General features: G+C 55.9%; 3 non-coding genes across 3 annotated transcripts in view; all 3 read left to right on the top strand.

Moving 5' to 3' along the window:
- Positions 1-3,635: 3,635 nt before the first annotated feature.
- LOC126226372 (small subunit ribosomal RNA) lies at positions 3,636-5,544 on the top strand. Its single transcript, XR_007543917.1, has one exon. It is a non-coding gene; the product is annotated as a small subunit ribosomal RNA (ribosomal RNA).
- A 352-nt stretch (positions 5,545-5,896) lies between these two features.
- On the top strand, positions 5,897-6,051 carry LOC126226370 (5.8S ribosomal RNA). The gene has a single exon (XR_007543915.1). It is a non-coding gene; the product is annotated as a 5.8S ribosomal RNA (ribosomal RNA).
- A 188-nt stretch (positions 6,052-6,239) lies between these two features.
- The window catches only part of LOC126226378 (large subunit ribosomal RNA), a 4,213-nt gene continuing 2,952 nt past the window's right edge, over positions 6,240-7,500 (top strand). Inside the window, exon 1 of the ribosomal RNA XR_007543922.1 lies at positions 6,240-7,500. This exon is cut by the window's right edge and continues 2,952 nt beyond it. This is a non-coding gene — a ribosomal RNA (large subunit ribosomal RNA).

Here is a 7,500-nt window from a genome sequence, read left to right as displayed (position 1 = left end):
AGCCCCGACGCAGTGCCCTGCGCCGCAGAAAGTGGTCGACCGACAATCACTCCACCCGCACCCGTACGTGCTCCACCCCAACAGCCCACCTCGCAACTCCAGCGGATGAACGGCGGACTCTTCTCGCAGTCGTAAGTTGCAAACCACCCCTATATCGTCCGTTTCATGAAGAGTTTTATCCAAGATGCGAAATTCCCCGCTGTCCCCACACATGCTCTAAGTCTGTGCGCGATTGCGTTGCTCACAGTACGGATTCCGATGCCGAGCGATCAGCTAGAAAGCGCCCCAACCATGTCGATCCCCATGGGCGTTGCACTCGCAGTCGCAAAGACTCTGGGCAATGGCTAAAAGCGCTCCGCAATATATTACTCAGACGGGTAATGACGGTCCGAGCGCTCAGTGTCAGGAGAGCTTTCCTGAGCCCTGACCCACAGGCAGGGTGTAGCGTATCCCACCCGCAGACATGTGACGTTGTCACACGACCAGTTGTCACTAATCGACTGATTGCCGATAATCGTATGCCATACACCGGGGAAAGCTGCCGCAAGGGGTAGCTACGTAGTGCAGTCGCACCTCTACTACTGTACAGAGATAGAACACCGCGTGACCGCAACCAGATTAAACTGATACATGGCGCTGATTACTAATAGATGCAGAGCCATCGGAATATAGATGGCATACGACATACAACAGTCCCTATACATGCTGACAGTCTGTGCACACATGCGAACTACACGTCACCCAGACACTCTATCACACACTACTCTCTGGCTGTAACAGACACAGACAAGATATCTAAGCACCAGCATGGAACAACATCCAGTGCATCCTCTCCGCCACATTACACCATTCACACTATGATAACAAAACCAGGAGGTCCACCCCAAAAACAGAATATCTCACTCTTCCAACAACCATCATTACTCAGATAAGCCACAAACACCCACACATGTCCTAGACAGGGGTGCAACCAACACCACCACACTGCCTTGTCTCACAGCATATAAGCAATGGCAGGAATGAAAGACACAGGCCTGCCACTCCCTTGCCACACCCACGCAACCGGCGCACCACCTCCCCTGAGAGAAAGATGCATCCTGACGTGACACATCTCAGGGTGCCTCAGGCGTCCACTTACCATCATCACTATGAACGAACCTCGTCCCCTCCCCCCTCATACACCATCCCTTAACCTAACCTATGTTGCACCTTAACCTAACCTATGTTGCACCTTAACCTAACCTATGTTGCACCTTAACCTAACCTATGTTGCACCTTAACCTAACCTATGTTGCACCTTAACCTAACCTATGTTGCGCCTTAACCTAACCTATGTTGCGCCTTAACCTAACCTATGTTGCGCCTTAACCTAACCTATGTTGCGCCTTAACCTAACTATGTTGCGCCTTAACCTAACCTATGTTGCGCCTTAACCTAACCTATGTTGCGCCTTAACCTAACCTATGTTGCGCCTTAACCCTAACCTATGTTGCGCCTTAACCTAACCTATGTTGCGCCTTAACCTAACCTATGTTGCGCCTTAACCTAACCTATGTTGCGCCTTAACCTAACCTATGTTGCGCCTTAACCTAACCTATGTTGCGCCTTAACCTAACCTATGTTGCGCCTTAACCTAACCTATGTTGCGCCTTAACCTAACCTAAGTTGGGGCTTAACCTAACCTAAGTTGGGGCTTAACCTAACCTAAGTTGGGGCTTAACCTAACCTAAGTTGGGGCTTAACCTAACCTAAGTTGGGGGCTTAACCTAACCTAAGTTGGGGCTTAACCTAACCTAAGTTGGGGCTTAACCTAACCTAAGTTGGGCTTAACCTAACCTAAGTTGGGGCTTAACCTAACCTAAGTTGGGCCCTAACCTAACCTAAGTTGGGCCCTAACCTAACCTAAGTTGGGCCCTAACCTAACCTAAGTTGGGCCCTAACCTAACCTAAGTTGGGCCCTAACCTAACCTAAGTTGGGCCCTAACCTAACCTAAGTTGGGCCCTAACCTAACCTAAGTTGGGCCCTAACCTAACCTAAGTTGGGCCCTAACCTAACCTAAGTTGGGCCCTAACCTAACCTAAGTTGGGCCCTAACCTAACCTAAGTTGGGCCCTAACCTAACCTAAGTTGGGCCCTAACCTAACCTAAGTTGGGCCCTAACCTAACCTAAGTTGGGCCCTAACCTAACCTAAGTTGGGCCCTAACCTAACCCACGTTGCGCCCTAACCTAACCCACGTAATTGTTTGTTATATGAATCTAGAAATTCGTGTAGCGTTGCCTAATCGCAACCCTCTCAACATAGTTCGCTGCGCGCACACTCTGGTGTCCTGCGTATTGAATCATGTTACGGTGCCTACCCTCACAACATCTAGCGAGTGTTGCGTACGTTCCACATGGTCCCGCTATCCACTGTAATGTGTACTGCTATAAGACGTATATCGCCCCCCCCCCCCCCCCCCCCCCTCCCCTGTCGCCTCTAGTTCGTCAGTCAGGAGTTTGCGTGTTCAATGAGCTTCGCAGCTGTGCAATGGCATCGGCATACGTACGCGGGCCACCTTCCACGTGTTCTCTCGTGCATACGTCGCAGCATGTATGTGGACTGATGTGGCGTGTCGTGACTCATAACATCCAGGCATGCAAGACCCATTGAATTCGCAAATGTAGATGGACGTCTACGTTTGCTGCCCAAGTTACGCAAATGAACTGGAAATCCGTTGTTGCGCGGTTGTTCGCGCTGGAGGTGAATCGTTGATATCGACGATCGGTACAGGTATTAACCGGTTGCTTCAGCGACACCCGTCATACCCACGAACGTGAGTGGCATGTGGTATGAAGCGATACGCGGCGGTGGCTGGGTGGGACCGTCCCCGGCCGGTGAGGGGGGGGCGCCCGGCGTGCTGGCCGCGCGCTGCGTGGGCGCACGCGCGGCAGCCGGCTGGTGGGGGCGCCCAGTGGCAGGCGCGCCGGCTGACGGACGCGGCAGGCGGCGCATCTGCGTGCCGGCGCACCCAGCGCGCGGCGCCGTGCGGCCAAAGTGGGTCCTCCCGGGCCCGGTGCGAAGCGCGGTGGACATCTGCAGTGTGCTGGTCCGATTGAGGACTGTGTGCGTTGAGGATGCGCCGCCGCCCGCACTCGGCGCCGCGACGCCGTCTGCTGCTCGGTCGCCCCCCGCGGTTCTCGCAGGTGGTTTGTATCGCAGCTGTGCGGATGTGTTGGCGCGTGCGCTGTGCTGGGAGAGTTCGCTTTGGCACCCAAGTGGGGCTCTGCCCCTCTGTGGCGCTGGCGTTGGAGCTGCCCGGTCACTGTTTGTGGCCGCGTGTTGTCTCCCGCCGGCAACACCACGACAGCACGCTCCCGGGCCTCTGTCGGCAGCGCAAGCTCAGTTGGGAGCACGGGTGGTCGCACTGAAAGCGTCTACTCGCCTATCTCGGGCGATTGCGCCTCTCTCGAACCCGACCAAGTACTTAGGACGGCGCTGCGCGCCGCCGGGACCTGAGAGGGTTTCGAGGTGTATCGTGCAGGGGAGCCCAGCCTCCTCCTGTTTGCAGAATAATTGAGCGGACGCTTGCGTGTTCGCGCGGGCCTCCGGGACACACTCCCGGGCGGCCGGCTGCTCAGCTCTAGTTGACGCAGCTCCCTGGTTGATCCTGCCAGTAGTCATATGCTTGTCTCAAAGATTAAGCCATGCATGTCTCAGTACAAGCCGCATTAAGGTGAAAACCGCGAATGGCTCATTAAATCAGTTATGGTTCCTTAGATCGTACCCACGTTACTTGGATAACTGTGGTAATTCTAGAGCTAATACATGCAAACAGAGTCCCGACCAGAGATGGAAGGGACGCTTTTATTAGATCAAAACCAATCGGTCGGCTCGTCCGGTCCGTTTGCCTTGGTGACTCTGAATAACTTTGGGCTGATCGCACGGTCTTCGTACCGGCGACGCATCTTTCAAATGTCTGCCTTATCAACTGTCGATGGTAGGTTCTGCGCCTACCATGGTTGTAACGGGTAACGGGGAATCAGGGTTCGATTCCGGAGAGGGAGCCTGAGAAACGGCTACCACATCCAAGGAAGGCAGCAGGCGCGCAAATTACCCACTCCCGGCACGGGGAGGTAGTGACGAAAAATAACGATACGGGACTCATCCGAGGCCCCGTAATCGGAATGAGTACACTTTAAATCCTTTAACGAGTATCTATTGGAGGGCAAGTCTGGTGCCAGCAGCCGCGGTAATTCCAGCTCCAATAGCGTATATTAAAGTTGTTGCGGTTAAAAAGCTCGTAGTTGGATTTGTGTCCCACGCTGTTGGTTCACCGCCCGTCGGTGTTTAACTGGCATGTATCGTGGGACGTCCTGCCGGTGGGGCGAGCCGAAGGCGTGCGACCGCCTCGTGCGTGCTCGTGCGTCCCGAGGCGGACCCCGTTGAAATCCTACCAGGGTGCTCTTTATTGAGTGTCTCGGTGGGCCGGCACGTTTACTTTGAACAAATTAGAGTGCTTAAAGCAGGCAAGCCCGCCTGAATACTGTGTGCATGGAATAATGGAATAGGACCTCGGTTCTATTTTGTTGGTTTTCGGAACCCGAGGTAATGATTAATAGGGACAGGCGGGGCATTCGTATTGCGACGTTAGAGGTGAAATTCTTGGATCGTCGCAAGACGAACAGAAGCGAAAGCATTTGCCAAGTATGTTTTCATTAATCAAGAACGAAAGTTAGAGGTTCGAAGGCGATCAGATACCGCCCTAGTTCTAACCATAAACGATGCCAGCCAGCGATCCGCCGCAGTTCCTCCGATGACTCGGCGGGCAGCCTCCGGGAAACCAAAGCTTTTGGGTTCCGGGGGAAGTATGGTTGCAAAGCTGAAACTTAAAGGAATTGACGGAAGGGCACCACCAGGAGTGGAGCCTGCGGCTTAATTTGACTCAACACGGGAAACCTCACCAGGCCCGGACACCGGAAGGATTGACAGATTGATAGCTCTTTCTTGATTCGGTGGGTGGTGGTGCATGGCCGTTCTTAGTTGGTGGAGCGATTTGTCTGGTTAATTCCGATAACGAACGAGACTCTAGCCTGCTAACTAGTCGCGTGACATCCTTCGTGCTGTCAGCGATTACTTTTCTTCTTAGAGGGACAGGCGGCTTCTAGCCGCACGAGATTGAGCAATAACAAGGTCTGTGATGCCCTTAGATGTTCTGGGCCGCACGCGCGCTACACTGAAGGAATCAGCGTGTCTTCCTAGGCCGAAAGGTCGGGGTAACCCGCTGAACCTCCTTCGTGCTAGGGATTGGGGCTTGCAATTGTTCCCCATGAACGAGGAATTCCCAGTAAGCGCGAGTCATAAGCTCGCGTTGATTACGTCCCTGCCCTTTGTACACACCGCCCGTCGCTACTACCGATTGAATGATTTAGTGAGGTCTTCGACTGGTACGCGGCATCGACTCTGTCGTTGCCGATGCTACCGGAAAGATGACCAAACTTGATCATTTAGAGGAAGTAAAAGTCGTAACAAGGTTTCCGTAGGTGAACCTGCGGAAGGATCATTACCGACTAGACTGCATGTCTTTCGATGTGCGTGTCGTGTCGTGCAACACGCTACCTGTACGGCTCGCAGTAGCTGTGCGCCGCGTGCGGGACCACGCGTGCTTCTCAAAACTAACGGACAAATGTTGTGTGGTACGAGCGCTGAAGCTCTGAGCGGCTGGCCTGCGGCACCTGGCGCCTCGCGCCGGTTTTGAATGACGTTCGCCCGAGTGCCTGTCCGCTCCGGAGTGGAGCCGTACGACGCCCATCGGCCGTGAGGCCGTTGGACACAAAACACTGGAACAGGGGCCGTCGAACGCCTCAGTCCCGCCTATGCAACTGTTTTGAAAGAGACAGTGGAAACTGTAAAAAGATCACCCAGGACGGTGGATCACTCGGCTCGTGGGTCGATGAAGAACGCAGCAAATTGCGCGTCGACATGTGAACTGCAGGACACATGAACATCGACGTTTCGAACGCACATTGCGGTCCATGGATTCCGTTCCCGGGCCACGTCTGGCTGAGGGTCGGCTACGTAAACTGAAGCGCGCGGCGTTTGTCCCGCTTCGGAGACGTGGGTGTGTCGTGCCGGCCTGTGGGGCCGGCCACGTCCCCTCAAACGAGCGATGCGCGCCCGTCGCCTGGCGGTTCGCATACCGGTACTGTCTCGGTAGCGTGCACAGCCGGCTGGCGGTGTGGCGTGCGACACCTCGTACAACGACCTCAGAGCAGGCGAGACTACCCGCTGAATTTAAGCATATTACTAAGCGGAGGAAAAGAAACTAACAAGGATTCCCCCAGTAGCGGCGAGCGAACAGGGAAGAGTCCAGCACCGAACCCCGCAGGCTGCCGCCTGTCGTGGCATGTGGTGTTTGGGAGGGTCCACTACCCCGACGCCTCGCGCCGAGCCCAAGTCCAACTTGAATGAGGCCACGGCCCGTAGAGGGTGCCAGGCCCGTAGCGGCCGGTGCGAGCGTCGGCGGGACCTCTCCTTCGAGTCGGGTTGCTTGAGAGTGCAGCTCCAAGTGGGTGGTAAACTCCATCTGAGACTAAATATGACCACGAGACCGATAGCGAACAAGTACCGTGAGGGAAAGTTGAAAAGAACTTTGAAGAGAGAGTTCAAAGTACGTGAAACCGTTCTGGGGTAAACGTGAGAAGTCCGAAAGGTCGAACGGGTGAGATTCACGCCCATCCGGCCACTGGCCTCCGCCCTCGGCAGATGGGCCGCCGCCCGCGCGGAGCAATCCGCGGCGGGGTCGTGTCCGGTTGCCTTTCCACTCGCCGCGGGGTGGGGCCGTTCCGGTGTGCGGTGGGCCGCACTTCTCCCCTAGTAGGACGTCGCGACCCGCTGGGTGCCGGCCTACGGCCCGGGTGCGCAGCCTGTCCTTCCGCGGGCCTCGGTTCGCGTCTGTTGGGCAGAGCCCCGGTGTCCTGGCTGGCTGCTCGGCGGTATATCTGGAGGAGTCGATTCGCCCCTTTGGGCGCTCGGGCTCCCGGCAAGCGCGCGCGGTTCTTCCCGGATGACGGACCTACCTGGCCCGGCCCCGGACCCGCGCCGCTGTTGGCTCGGGATGCTCTCGGGCGGAATAATCGCTCCCGTCAGCGGCGCTTCAGCTTTGGACAATTTCACGACCCGTCTTGAAACACGGACCAAGGAGTCTAACATGTGCGCGAGTCATTGGGCTGTACGAAACCTAAAGGCGTAATGAAAGTGAAGGTCTCGCCTTGCGCGGGCCGAGGGAGGATGGGGCTTCCCCGCCTTCACGGGGCGGCGGCCTCCGCACTCCCGGGGCGTCTCGTCCTCATTGCGAGGTGAGGCGCACCTAGAGCGTACACGTTGGGACCCGAAAGATGGTGAACTATGCCTGGCCAGGACGAAGTCAGGGAAACCCTGATGGAGGTCCGTAGCGATTCTGACGTGCAAATCGATCGTCGGAGCTGGGTATAGGGGCGAAAGACTAATCGAACCATCTAGT

The sequence above is a fragment of the Schistocerca nitens genome, unplaced genomic scaffold (assembly GCF_023898315.1).
Source record: "Schistocerca nitens isolate TAMUIC-IGC-003100 unplaced genomic scaffold, iqSchNite1.1 HiC_scaffold_303, whole genome shotgun sequence".
Taxonomy (NCBI): Eukaryota; Metazoa; Arthropoda; class Insecta; order Orthoptera; family Acrididae; genus Schistocerca; species Schistocerca nitens.
The sequence above is the reverse complement of the archived record's forward strand: the minus strand, read 5'-3'. Positions and strand labels throughout refer to the sequence as shown.